The 14,941-nt window shown below is 41.9% G+C and overlaps 1 long non-coding RNA gene across 5 annotated transcripts in view; it reads left to right on the forward strand.

Annotated features, from left to right (window-relative positions):
- The first annotated feature begins 1,163 nt into the window (after positions 1-1,163).
- LOC146398603 (uncharacterized) overlaps positions 1,164-14,941 on the forward strand; it is a 264,288-nt gene continuing 250,510 nt past the window's right edge. For 2 of the 5 annotated variants that reach the window (XR_014819597.1, XR_014819598.1), the window contains exon 1: positions 1,164-1,287. This is a non-coding gene — a long non-coding RNA (uncharacterized LOC146398603). Of the gene's footprint in view, positions 1,288-8,348; positions 8,504-8,741; positions 10,152-14,941 lie in introns of those variants that run through there. The other 3 variants (XR_014819594.1, XR_014819595.1, XR_014819596.1) reach the window with 3 other exon arrangements.

Consider the following 14,941-nt stretch of genomic DNA (forward strand, 5'->3'; position numbering starts at 1 on the left):
GAATTTTTAATAGCATATAGCAACAAGGCAATTCGATCATGTGAAAGTCTCAGATTCCTAAAATTGAAGGGCTAAGAAATATTTTTTGCCTGTCTTTTCGTTTATTGGAAAAATGATTACGGGGGTTGACGGTATTAAATAGGGGGCCAAGCATCAGTATTTGGTCTGAAGAACATTTGATTTAGAAGCAGACGAGGTTTATTATAGAAATCAGAACAATCCAAATCAAGCCTTTTATTTATAGATGTCTAAAATCGTGTTTGAGATTTGAAGACACAATTGAAAAAGTACAAAAAGGAGTAGGTGGGGACAGAAGGTCCTGCGTGTTGACTGATGCTAGGTTGCTTTTTTGATTTTGCCATAGAGATACTCAAAATGGAAGATGAAGTCTAAAAAATAGTAGGGAGTCTAAAGCCATGGACCAGGAACGTGAGCTGTCGATTCTCATCCTTACTTTGCTGTCAGTAATTTTATGAACCGAAGCCCTTTGGCCTCTATAGCTTAAGAATTATTGAGCCCAAAGACCGTTTTCTTCCGGTTATTTTATACACAATTCCTTTACCCAGCGTCCTCTGGCTATGGTTTCTTTCTTTCTTTCTTTTTTTTTTTTTGGTCTTTTTGCCATTTCTTGCGCCGCTTCTGAGGCATATGGAGGTTCCCAGGCTAGGGGTCTCATCGAAGCTGTAGCCGCCTGCCTACACCACAGCCACAGCAATGCCGGATCTGAGCCTCATCTGCAACCTACACCGCAGCTCATGGCAATGCTGGATCCTTCACCCACTGAGCGAGGCCAGGGATCGAACCCGAAACCTTATGGTTCCTAGTCAGATTCATTTCCACTGAGCCACGAGGGGAACTCCTGGAATCGTTATCTTGATTTGAGTTTTCTCTGGCATGTGCCTGTACCATTGTTGTGGTATCAGCCAAAGAGCTGCCAAACCAGCTGCCTCCACGACCCCTTGCTGACCTCTCAGGAATGATTTCTGAAGAAAGGGGTGTGGAAGATGGGCGGGGGGGCCGGGTGGTCAAGAGGGAGGGTGTCGGAGGAGGTCATGGAGAGGGCATGACCTCCTGTTGATCTGAATGCTGCCCTGGGCAATTGCGGGCTCCCCACCCCTCCTCCCCGGCCTCAGTATGTGAGAGCTCTTTCAAGGACACAGCCTGGTGATAGTCCTGTAGTGTTGAGACCAACTGGACAGGGACACGCGGCTGGATCCAGGACTCTGTGTAAACTTTGAAGATTCTGGAGGGCCGTTGCAGAGACCTACACATCATGCGGTGCCCAAGGTAAGCCTGGTATGTAAGTTCCCTTGCTGATGAAAATGGTTGCCTACCAGTCTGGTGTGGTCTGTCTTTTTCTTCCATCTCTCCCAGCCCTCCGTCGTAGAGCGACCAGTTTCAGATTTCACCCAGGAAACCTCTGGGTCTTCTTTTCTCCTCTTTTCCTTCCTCCTTCCTTCCCTTCCTCCCTTCCTTTCATTCTCTTTTTTCTCTGCATGTTTAAGGCTGCATTTGGGGCATATGGAAGCTCCCAGGCTAGGGGTTGAATAGGAGCTACTGCTGCTGGCCTGCACCACAGCCACAAACAAGCTGGATCTGAGCCTCATCTGTCCCCTACACCACAGCTTGAGGAAACACCAGATCCTTAACCCACTGATCGAGGCCAGGGATCAACCCCTTGTCCTTATGATTTCTAGTCGGGTTCTTAACCCACTGAGCCACCATGGGAACTCCCCTGAGTTTTTGAACCGTTGTTGGAATATCGGCTGCCTCTGTACACCGATGCCAAATAGAAACTCGGAGGAAACAAAAGGTAGCATTGATTGCCAGGCAAAGAGGGGCACACAGCAGGCTGCTAGTGCCTCAAGGCCTGTCCCCCATCCCCTCAAGAGGGTACTGAAGCGTCTTATCGTGTTTGAGGAGCAGGGCATGATCAGCTCATGGACGTTTTCCTGATTGGTGGGGGGTGAGGTAATTGGGAGTCAGGATCATCAGCCTTCTGGTTCCAACTAGTCTTGGGGTCCACGTGCTCGTAGGCATAGAATTGACTTCTTCCACCCAGTGGGGGCTTCAGCACCTGCAAAACAGCTCCAAGGAGGTGCCTCAGAATATTATCTCTAGTCCTTGAAGAACTAACTAAAGGTCCTTGACGTCGTTGAATGGGTAAACTATTACTATTCTGTCTTCCTTGACGGTTTTCCTTTTTCTCTGTATTTTCTCACTTCTCTGATGAAATCAGTTCATTGACCTAAGGGTTTCTGTAGATAAAAAAAGCAGGTAGGGGAGTTCCCACTGAGGCTCAGCAGTAAGGAACCTGACTAGTATCCATGAGGATGCGGCCTCACTCAGTGGGTTAGGGATCCAGCATTGCCATGAGCTGTGGTGCTGGTCACAGACACGTCTCGGATCCTGGGTTGCTGTGGCTGTGGTATAGGCGGGCAGCTGCAGCTCTGATTCCACCCCTAGCCTGGGAACTTCCAGGCCCTAAAAAGACCAAAAAAAAAAAAAAAAAGCAGGTGGGGGACAGGAGTGGGGGGTCCACTCTGCGAAGGCTCCACAGGGTCCTGCTCGGTTCCAGAACCAACAGGCTGGAGAGAAAATATATTCTCTGCTTGATACTGTCCTTTAGAATCCTGGCTTTCTCTTTTTTTGTAGGAAAAAAACAAAACAAAACAAAAAAAAACAGGAGTTAAACAATACAAAATCTTTAAACTCTGCTTCCTCTTAATGAGCAGAGGCCTCATCAGGAGAGACTGCAGTTCCCCAAAGAGAATGCAGAACAGAAAACACTCGCTGAATTTATTGGATGTAGATTAGAACACAGTCACTCGAGGGATGTACGTGCTAACAGCTAAGTTTGCATTTGCTCTGGTTCTCTCTTCTTTTGCACCTGCTCCTCCCTGAGCAGGGACCCAGGGCCACAAGACATATTCTTCTGGGATCGGAAGCAAAGAGAGAATGTGCTGCTTGAAAAGGATCAAATTCTTAATGAGCCTTCTCAAACTTATTTACAAGAAACATGAGCTGTGGGTCTTGGGGATCGGCTGAGGAACAGTTGACGCAAGGGTGCCTTTGTGAAGCGAAGGGGCTCAGAGAAGTCAGGAGATTTTATTTCCAGAAAGTGTAATGTGAGGTGGAGGTATGACCATATAAATGACTCCTCAAAGGTTCCTGGGTGTCAGAAGAACCAGGAGGTGTGGGGGTGAGATGGTTCTTGAAGCTCTGCCTTCTATGGTCTTGAAGTTATTTTTCTCCCTTGTTTAGATTTTTTTCTTTCTTTTTTGCATTTTAAGTTCCTTTTTTTTTTTAACAGATGATTTTTTTTTAAATTGTTGATTTTCAATGTGTAGTTTCAGGTGCATAGTAAAGTGATTCAGTTATATGTATATCTATATCTATATGCACACACACACAAACACACACACACATATGTATATTCTCTTTTTCAGATTCTTTCCCATTATAGGTTATTACAAGCTATAGAATATCATTCTCTGTGCTGTATAGTAGGCCTTTGTTGGTTTTCGATTTTATATAAGTAGTGTGTATATGTTAATCCCCAAATCCTAATTTATTCCTCTCCTACACCACTTCCCTTTTGTTAACCGTAATTTTGATTTCTATGTCTGTGAGTCTATTTCTGTTTTGCAAATAAGTTCATTTGGGAGTTCCCATCGTGGCTCAGTGGTTAACAAATCTGACTAGGAACCATGAGGTTGCGGGTTTGATCCCCGGCCTTGCTCAGTGGGTTAAGGATCTGGCGTTGCTGTGAGCTGTGGTGTAGGTCACAGACGAGGCTCGAATCCCCTGTTGCTGTGGCTCTGGTGTAGGCCGGTGGCTACAGCTCTGATTTGACTCCTAGCCTGGGAACCTCTATATGCCAAGGGATCGGCTCAAGAAATGGCAAAAAGACAAAAAAAAAAAAAAAAAAAAAAGTTCATTCATACCCATTTTTTTAGGTTCCACCTGTAAGCAATATCATATGGTATTTGTCTTTCTCCATCTGACTTACTTCCCTTAGGATGGTAATCTCCAGGTCCACCCGTGTTGCTGCAAATGGCATTATTTTCATTCCTCTTTATGGCCGAGTAAACCCATGCTGGGATTCTGATACAAATATTTCTGACTACAATTATTTCCCTAATATTTAGTTATCTCTATCATTAGTAATTATTCCTTTGAATCAAATTAATCCCATCACTAAATAATTGTCTTAATTGGCCAAGTTCTGTGTGAAGCCTCCCCGCTTTAAGATGTATTGAGCATCTTATAACCAGCGTGGGACAAACTGAATGGTTTGCTAAGCAGTCCTCTGGCAAATATAATCGTTGGAGCCCCCCTCTGTCTAACTCACTGTAATGGCCATGGTTTTTTCTCAATGTGACTTAAATTTTCCATGAATTCTCAAAGTAATTAACTCAACCTTTTCTTGTTTTTCTTTTAACATTTATATATATATATGATATATATGTTATATATATGATATATGTGTTATATATATGATATATGTGTTATATATATGATATATATCATATATATGATGTTTTATATGTTATATATGTTATATATATATAACATATACACATACATACATATATAAGTTCCCATTGTGGCTCAGTGGAAAGAAACCTGACTAGTATCCTTGAGGACATGGGTTCAATCCCTGGCCTCACTCAGTGGGTTAAGGATCTGGCATTGCCATGAGCTGTGGTGTAGGTCACAGACGTGGCTTGGATCCCGTGTTATAAACTACAAGAAAGCAGAAAAAAATTGTACAATGATTATGCACATCTTTTGCCTGGATTAATCAATTGCTGATGTTAATCAGCAGTTAACATAACTTTGTTTACCTTTATCTAAAAATACACACATTTTTGGGTGAACTATTTTAAAAATAAATTGCAGATATTAGGATATTTCACTCATAAGCATTTAGCATTGCTCTCCTAAGGGTAAAGATATTTTGCTCTTAACCACCACATCATTATCACCCTCAAAGACTTTAATAAGAATCCCATGCTGTTATTTAATATCTAGCCTATTTTCAAATTTTCTGAGTGGTCCTAAAAGTGTGATTTATAATTTTTTTAAAGGTTAATTCCAGAGTTCCTACTGTGACACAGTGGAAACGAATCCAACTAGGAACCATGAGGTTGTGGGTTCAATCTCTGGCCTTGCTCAGTGGGTTAAGGATCCGGTGTTGCTGTGAGCTGTGGTGTAGGTCACAGACGCGGCTCGGATCCCACATTGCTGTGGCTCTGGTGTAGGCCAGCAGCTACAGCTCTGATTGGACCCCTAGCCTGAGAGTTTCCATATGCCACAGGTGTGGCCCTGAAAAGCAAAAAAAAAAAAAAAAAAAAAAAAAAAGGTTTAATTCCTATGCAACTAGAGATTCTCATACTAAATGAAGTAAGTCATAAAGAGAAAGACAGGCATGCCCTTCATGGCACAGTGGTTAACGAATCCGACTAGGAACCATGGGGTTGGGGGTTCGATCCCTGGCCTTGCTCAGTGGGTTGGGGATCTGGCATTGCTGTGAGCTATGGTGTAGGTGGCAGACGTGGCTCGGATCCCACGTTGCTGTGGCTCTGGTGTAGGCCGGTGGCTATAGCTCCGATTGGACCCCTAGCCTGGGAACCTCCATATGCCGTGGGAGCAGCCCTAGAAAAAAAAAAAAAAGGAAGAGAAAGACAAATACCATTTTATATCACTTATATGTGGTATCTAAAATATGGCACAGATGATCCTACCTACAAAACAGAAGCAGAGTATGGCCATGAGATCAGAATTGTGGTTGCCAAGGGGGGCGGGGGGAGGGAGGGGGATGGATGGAGAGTTTGGGGCTACTGGATGCAAACTGTTACACTGGGAATGGATAAGCAGCGGGGTCCTACTGTGCAAGAACTATGCCCAAGCTCTTGGGGAACATGGTGGAAGATGACACGAAAAAAAAAAAAAAAAGAATATATGTGTATGTATGGCTGGGTCACTTGGCTGTACAATAGAAATTGAGGAAACATTGTAAATCAACTAAATAATTTAAAAAAAAAGAAATACCAAAATTGATTCCAGGATGCCAGCAAGTTTCAGGATTCACAAAAATTTTGTCTTTTTTAATTTAGAAAAACATTTTCTCATCTTTTTATTTTGGGTGTTTTCTATGTCAAAGACTTCTTTGGAGAATCCAAGCTATAGATGTATTACAGAATGTTGTTTATTATGGATTTGTCTGATTGTTTACCTATGATTAGAATCAAGTTAGACCTTTGTTGGGCAGAAATAGTGTGAAAGATAAATGTGGTAAGTTAATTTATTTTCCAGAAAAATTTTACTACTCTCCTCCCTCTGGCTAACATTTCTCAGTTGACGGAGTGTATTTTCTACCCAAGGCTTAGAGTTTGGCCATGTACCTTGTTGAAGAAATGGGGTGTTAGCAGATATTTCATGAGCAATTGGGCTTGTCCTCTTGTGCTTCTGACATTAACATAAGAATAATATTTCCTGGGGAGTTCCCGTCGTGTCTCAGTGGTTAACAAATCCGACTAGGAACCATGAGGTTGTGGGTTCGATCCCTGGCCTTGCTCAGTGGGTTGAGGATCTGGCGTTGCCATGAGCTGTGGTGTAGGTTGCAGATGTGGCTTGGATCCTGAGTTGCTGTGGCTGTGGTGTAGGCTGGTAGCTGCAGCTCTGATTAGACTCCTAGCCTGGAAACCTCCATATGCCACAGGAACAGCCCTAGAAAAGGCAAAAAGACAAAAAAAAAAAAAAGAATATTTCCTGGGTCTCAGAAATTGAGTGATGTATAGATCTAACCTGAACTGAAACCATTTCCTGGCCAAGCGTTGCCTAGATCAGCAGAATCCCAGCCAATCTGCAGATGTGTAAGCAAAATGTATATTTGTGGCCTGTCACTAAGATTTTTTTGGTTAAATATTACACAAAAGAGCTAAATGAGACAGCAGTTATGCCTGCTTTTTTTTTGGTAACAAATACATGACACGAAATATACCCCTTTAAAGTTGTAAGTGTACAGTATAGTATTATTAACCAGTATTCACATTATTGGACAGAGTTTAGAACATTTTTCATCTTATAAAACTAAAATCTATACCCATTGAATGGCAACTCCTCACTTCTCCCTCCTCCAGCTCCTGGCAGCTGCAATTCTACCTTCTGCTTCTACAAGTTTGACTATTTCATATACCTCATTTAAGTGGAATCATACAGTATCTGTCCTTTGCTGACTAGCCTATTTTACTTAGAATGATTTCCTCAAAGTTCATGGATACATTGTAGCATACGAAAGGATTTCCTTTTTTATGGCTGAATAATATTCCACATTTGTTGTTGTTGTTGTTGTTGTTGTTGTTGTTGTTTTGTCTTTCTTTCATCAAACTTCTGGTCCTGAATGAATCTAGGAAGTCAACAGGCCTTAAGACGGAAAGAAATACATTTTCTTCCATTGAGTCCCAAGAAGAGGACTCGTTGATCCCATGTTCACAGACTGCCTTGGGTGAAGGGCTGGGCAACCCTGGCTGCAGCCACCTGCATGTCTTCAGTGATGATGGACTTCTTGGTGGCAGTCCCTGGTGTCATCGTATAGAGAAAGGGCAAAAGGAATAAACTAATCCAGATGAAGTACTATTGATTCCACATTGGCTCATACAACAAAAATAATCCCAAAGATGGTGGGGTTTCCTACTCTTGAAACTGAATGTTAACTACTACCTTCACCAGGGCTGCATCAGAAGCTTCTGAGCTCAGACTGAAGTTCCCAAAGAAATATCAACATGCAATATGATTTATCAGGATTTCCAAATTAGTTGCCAACTGGTGGTTACTAAAAGACTCCAGTTTGTGGTTGAGCTTGTGGGTTGTCTGTTCACATTAAAGACCCTGTTTCTTTTTCTATCCCATGCCTTATAATTACTATGATTTTCAACATATATTTAAAACACCCACGTGGATGTAAAATAATGTGATGGAGTAATACAATAATTCTTTGGGAGAAATAGCACTCTTCAGAATCCTTTTGGTAGGAGGTAAACAAACCATAATTAAAACCGAATTAGAACATGGATTAGGTTATTATTTATTGTGAGAAACAATAAATAGCATTGATCGGGCACGAATTATTCACCAGACATTATGTTAGTTGCTTTACGTCTCAATGAATCCTTTGGCTAATCCTACACGGTCGGTACATTTTTGTATTCCCATTTTAAAGATGAGGAAACTAAGGTTCAGAGAGTTCGAGTGACCTGGCCAACGTGAGAAATAACAGAGCCAGGATTCTAGCAGTCATACTTTTGCTGTTCGTTCTTAGGATAAAAATCTTTCCTTTTTAGAGAACAAGTGGGATGCGAGGAGGCCCCAGGTATGAGCATTTGGGGGTATCTTCGTGAACAGTTCCTGCTAGGAGACATGTGTTTGAAGATGCTAAACATGGAAGGGAGACCACACCATGATGGTGACAGCAAAGAAAAAGACCAGAAAATGAACTGTAAGTAAAAGCAGGATAAACAGAGGACAGCAGCATGTTCCCTGGGACTGGGCAGGACGGTGTATGAAGAGGATTCCAAGAACTGCTTACAGAACAGAAATGAGGGGCTGCCAGGGGGTTATTTAAGGAGGCCAATGATGGAGGGTAGGCAGAAGCTACATAAAGTCTAGATTGGTGGTTATGCGGGAATTTATTGAATGGAGGAACATCTTAAATTGCATGCTTAATGTCAATCTAGTTTACAGTTTTAGGTAATGTAAACGAAGGGTGACAAATTCAGAACAGATGGCAAAGAAGCAAGCATCACAGAGAGCAAATCACAAATGCCTGTGGAACGGACATCCTGCAGGGACAGCACTCAAATTTACTTCCAGGAGACTTCACAACCCTCATCAGAGATTTACGTGTGACAGTCACGGGCAGAAAGCACCCGTTAACAAAGTCCCCTCCAGATTCCAGCAAGGAGCGTCTGTTCACTCGTTTGGCATGATCTGCTGATTGCATTTTAAGGGAAGCACATCGGCTTCCTGATAGGAACATTGTGGCAATGACTTTTAAAAACCAGATGTACTGTGATCATCTAATGGCAAATTCCTTTCCTCTCCAAATGTTTGTGTCTGCTTTGGAGAACCGTTTGGAAATATTTGGGCAAGTGCTGTGTCGTGCCTGTAGGGTTGAGTACCCCCTGTTTCACTGAGATAGTTATTGGAGGGAAATAATCTTTGGAGATGTTTTCTCCTCTTTCCACCCTTCACATCAAGATTTTAAGGTACCTGTCTCCTTCATGAGATTTACAGAGTGTTTTGTTGGTGGGATACCGCCTGGAGACACTGAGATCAATGAATGGCAGAACTCTGTGTTATCTACAGCTCCAGAGGAAAGAAGTCTACCACGCGAGGGGTGCCCCTGGGGACAAGGGCACGCAAATTGGAAATGTAAGAGGTGGTTCATGTACAGCAGTGGCAAGGAGGTAGCAAGTTTTCCCAGGATTCCTGGGACATGGCTAATTTGCATATTCTGCCATGTCTGGGGCACAGATGCTGTCCCTCGTTCTTTGGTACACTTGGCCCTTGGAAAGGTGGAAGTGTTTGTTGAGTGGTCCTGGAGAGTGGATGTTCAATAAGCAGAAGTGGTTGAGGTGGGACTTAGAAAATTGTTGAAAAAAATAAATTGAGAATTTTGAGCCATGACTTTTACTGTGAGTTAAGATAACACTCACGAAAAATTACATTACACCTTTCTGATTGTTGAGATGTTAGCATTGGAATCTGCAGGAACTGTCTTTTTTCTATGGTTTTTCTGCCGTTGAATTTATATATGGGGGTATCAAGACCCTTTGTAGTAAGAGAGGTATTTGTATTCTTCTCTCTTTCTGGATTTCCCAAATTTCCCAATTCTTCCATTTTCATAGTAGCATCCCATTCTTGCAGTCTCCCAGGGGAGAAGCCACATTGAATTATTCCCCTATCCCTCCTTCTGTAGCTGCTTGTCCCCACTTCTCTCTTAGTCAGGCCTATATACTCTTATAATTATATTAATAGCCCTTTAATTTCCTTTGTCTAGTCCTGGGGTCAGCAAACTGTGGCTTGCAGGCCTAATCCAGGCCATTTGCTTTTTTTTTTTTTTAATAAAGTTTTATTGGAACATGGCCATGCTCACCTATTTACGTATGGTCTCTGGCTGATTTTATGTGACAAGGGCAGAGTTGAGTGGTTGCAACAGACAAGATCGCCTGCAAACCCTAAAACATTTACTAGATACAGGAGTTTGCCAACTCCTGTATCTAGTAGAAGATACTAAATCTCCATTCAAAATTCTGATTATGTTGATCTAGGAGATGAGTGGAGGAGAGAAAGAAACTGACATTTGTTGAACATTCTCTGCATACTCTGGGCTGGGCATTTTGCACAAGGAAAATTCAGGTCTATAAATTCAGGGGAGTAAGAAATACAACTTCCTTCATTTTTTTTTTCCTCTAAAACTTACTGTAATTTTTATTATGAAATCCCATCCTTTGGGTGTCAGGAACCTAATCTCAGTCAACTCCGTCTTCTCCCATTTCCTTCCCTGGGATATCACCTGATTTGGGGGAAGGCACACGAGTAGTGCCAAGATGTTGCATGAGCTGAACTGCATCTGGTCACTGTCATCATCCTCACCCCTGCTAGATCACTGTCACTCACCCAGGAAGGTCTTGCTACAATTGCTTCTTGTTCCCACTTTGAAGGCGCCTTTGGATAGGACTCTTTGCATCTTCTTTGATGCTCTGGGATTTGCAGAAAGCGTGTTAAATCTCTGACCTGGTCCTGAGTTACAGGAATGCTGAGAAGTTGCAGGAGTCCCATCTGCCTCCATGTAGGGACATGTGATGCTTCTACTGCTTCTTGGCCAACTGAGTCAGTGAAGCTGTGTAAGACCCTTCCTGCCCTGGGCACACTTCTCCACCATTACTCCATAGGGGTCTTGCTGCTACCTGAGAAATGAAGCCCAGGCTTTCTTTGGTCTCAACTCCTGGAAGCCTCTTCACTGAGCCAGTCCAGTCTTCCCAGAGTTCAGCCTGGGGTGGGTCCCCATAGCCAGGTTCAACTTTCCCAAAGCTGCAGCACCCAGTGAATTTGTGTGGCCCTCTACCTGTTGTCCATTGTCCAACGTGGAGAATTTTGTCTCCGAGCTGAGGAGCTGAGGCCTTGGCAGTAGGAAAAAAGGAAAGTTTGCTCCTACTCATCACATATTTTTCTAAATTGATGATAGATAACCCATGCCTGAACTTTAGACTCCTGAAATTCTCAACCCAAGAGTGTATACATGTTTCCTTCTGTTTTGCTGTCTCACGATTCCCTTGAGGAAATGAACACTTAGTGGACAAGTGTTTGCAGTGATGCAGGCAAAAGCCATGGGTTAGTATCTCATAATAATTTTCTCCCCCACCCCACCTCCACTCCCCTCAGTAACACACAAATGACCTCATTTAACCCTTACAATAGCACTGACAGGCATCTGGAAGATTTGGAAGATTTATGCTTCCAAGACGTAGATGAAAAAATAAACTTAGAGGAGTTGAATGGCTGAAGAAGAGGATGAATGCTTGTCTGATGGCTCCCAAATGACTTTTCTTTCCCTTACGTGACACTACACACATGGGGCCTCAAGTTTGGCTCTAACATCTTTATTCTATTCTTCTGCACTCTTTAAAGTCTACTCTTTGGATGCCTCATTCGACTACTCTCTGTGGTTGTAATGAGTTTATAGCTTATTGGACTCTATGTATGATGACCTGGCAAATCAAAATGGAAACTAAACAACTTTACTCATGGAAACAATATTCACCAGCCCAGCAAGTGCAAAGCAGTATGCCAAGCACTGTGACTTAAGGACGTAGATTGTGACCATAGGAGATGTGTGATATAGAAAAGGATAAAGACATTCATTCTTCTCTTACACAAGGTACGTTGTTAATAGAGTTAAATCATCACACAAGAAATTTGCTGTGATTCCACAGAAGGACATTTACTTTGTCTGGGGGGCTCAGGGAAGGGGCACCATCTGAGTTGGATCTTAGACAAGGTGTAGAATTTTGAACGTGTGAGTCAAGAATGGAAGAATCCTTCCAGCCTCAATGTACGGCTTAAGCAGAGAGACACCAAGTAGAAGAATTAAGTGGTACTTGGATTGGCAAATAGTTTGGTATGTCAAGTCAGAGTGAGTGGAAGGCTGTAGTAGGATACAAGCCTCTAAATACAAATTGGGATCTGAACATTGAGAACTTTTAATGCCCTGCTCAGAAGTATGAACCTTATTCCTAGGTAATAGGAAACCATTGATGCCTTCTAAAGAGGGGAGTGCCATTGTCTAACCTGAAATTCACATATTTGGTAATTTTGGCATGTGGTTAGTAGAGGGAGAGAAGGAGGCACAAATCTTTGGTTAAAATTCATCCTTATAATTATTTGTATGTTAGATCCATTGCCTGCATTATTCATGTTCACAACTACCATGGGCAAAGGAAAAAGTTGGCATGTGGGTGTGAGCCTGTGATGAAGTACAGACCCTGACTTATGCCTGGTTTGATGTCCCCTGGAGATGCTGTGCTTATTAGTCCGAGGTGTTAGTTCTTCAGTTTCTTTTGTAAGCGTTCTGTTATTTTGTCATTGGATAATAATGGATGTGTCAGAGTAAATATGTCTCAACTGCCTAAGAAATGCTTACCTGCCGTAAAATAGAGTGACATAATTTTTGAGATGATGTATACCTTTCTTGTGAAGTCTAAGCTTGTTATGAAGTTCTGGCTTTTTGACTACATTTTTTTCCCCCCTCAGGTAAAAGGTGGAACGCCTCCTGTTAACTCTTAATTTGCTCTCCAGGCAAAACTTTTCAAAACCTTATGTAGTATTTGGTATACAGTTCAGGAGCAGTTTATTCTGGAACATAGTTACAAATGGTCAGTCTATTTTCATTATAAAAGCAGCAGAGGTGTTCCCATCATGGCTCAGGGGAAATGAATCTGACTAGCAAACATGAGGTCGTGGGTTGGATTCATGATGTTGCCATGAGCTATGGTGTAGGTCACAGATGTGGCTCAGATCCTGTGTCGCTATGGCTGTGGTGTTTGGCAGCAGCTGCAGTTCCGATTGAACCCCTAGCCTGGGAACCTCATAAGCAGCCCTAAAAGAACAAAACAAACAAACAAAGGCAACAGATCAACTGTAAACATGATCAATTTCCACCTCTAACCTTATCCTTTGAAAGAAGAAATATTGTGTAAAACATTTGGATTTACTTAGTTATCCTTTTGATTGGCTCACTTAATGCAAAATAAATTACCATATACTATATGCTAAATGTTGGATTGGAAGATAAGGTGAGGAGAAATTATAAGCCTCAATCCAGGGGATATATCATCGAATCTTTTTCTTTTTTCCTTTTTTTTTTTCTTTTTAGGGCAGCACCTGAAGCATATGGAGGTTCCCAGGCTAGGAGTCAAATCGGAGCTGCAGCTGCAGCCTATGCCACAGCCACAGAAATTTGGGATCTGAGCTGTGTCTGTGACTTACACCACAGCTCATGGCAACACTTGATCCGTAACCCACTGAGTAAGGCCAGCAATTGAACCCACGTCCTCATGGATACTAGTCGGGTTCGTTAGCACTGAGCCACAGTGGGAACTCCAGGCATATCATTGAATCTTAAACTCAGTACTGCATTTATCAGCTCATCAAAAAAACATTTTCCTCCTACATCTAATTTTTGTAGAGTTCAGTACTAGGTGCTATGGAGAATACAAAAATACAGCAAAACAAGGCCTATACACTTGAATGAAAAACACATGCAGTAAAGTGTTCATTAACCAGGGAAGTAGAAACTGAGAGGAGACATAATGTAGTTTTTAAGAAGATCAGAAGAGCTCTCTATGGACGTGGCTGATCAGGAAATGCCTGTGAAGGAGGTGGTAGAACTTGGCCAGGGTTGACGTGACTTTGACCCTTTCACTCCCATGTCTTATTCATAAACCATCTCAACCCATTTAAACTATAGTTTGAAGAGTGATCTGAGATTATTACAAACATGAGACATATTTTGATTTGCACTGTTACTCTCTGATTATTTATTATATGAAGACAATTTCCCATAAATTCCTTTGGAGATAAGAAAATTAGTTATGGGTGAGCATAGCCCATTAATTATTTCACGTACCTGAAGATCCCCAGGGAATGCCATGGCTTCACAACATCGTCCCAGAGTGTTAAATTTTGCATTTGATTCCTTGCATTTGCTGAAGAGGAGTCAAATTGGATGGCTCCCTGCTGACTGCGCATCTAAAGCAGCTACTGGGCCTTGTTTGTTTCTCTAGAGAGCAAGAATTCTATAATACCCTGCTTTTCGTCAAATTATGCCTCTTTCTCCCCAAAGATTTTCGCATGCAAATAGATTAGATAAACTGTGGGAGTTCAGAGTGACACACCTCTGGGATAGGGAAACATTTCTATATTGCTTTAAAGAGTATTTCTAATCATGGAATGTTTCAAATGTGAAGAAAAGCATAGAAAATAGTCTAATAAAGAACATGCACACTTTACTTAGATTTAATAGCTATTAACTCTTTGCCATATTTTTTCCTTCAGGTATCTCTCTCCTTAAAAATACCCCCCAATTGTCAATACAATTGATGCTTCTCCACTGCATCACTTTCTCCTTCTTGTCCCCAAAAGTAATTGCTCTTCTGAAGTTGAACTGTTATCATCTTCATGAATACTTACATGTTTAACATCTATGTAGATATCAAGAAACAAAATATGCCATTATTTATGTGTTCTATGATTTAACATAAATGATTAGTGTGCATATCACCTTGCTTTTGTAGTCGGCAATTATGCTTTTGAGACTACCGTGTGATGTGTGCAAATTTCATATCCTTAATTGTGGTATAGTATACTCACTTTA

This window comes from Sus scrofa, chromosome 11 (genome assembly GCF_054392235.1).
Source record: "Sus scrofa isolate SSC_HxYL_T2T_F1_AM1 chromosome 11, Sscrofa_HxYL_maternal_Yorkshire_Landrace_v2.0, whole genome shotgun sequence".
In the NCBI taxonomy this organism is placed as follows: domain Eukaryota; kingdom Metazoa; phylum Chordata; class Mammalia; order Artiodactyla; family Suidae; genus Sus; species Sus scrofa.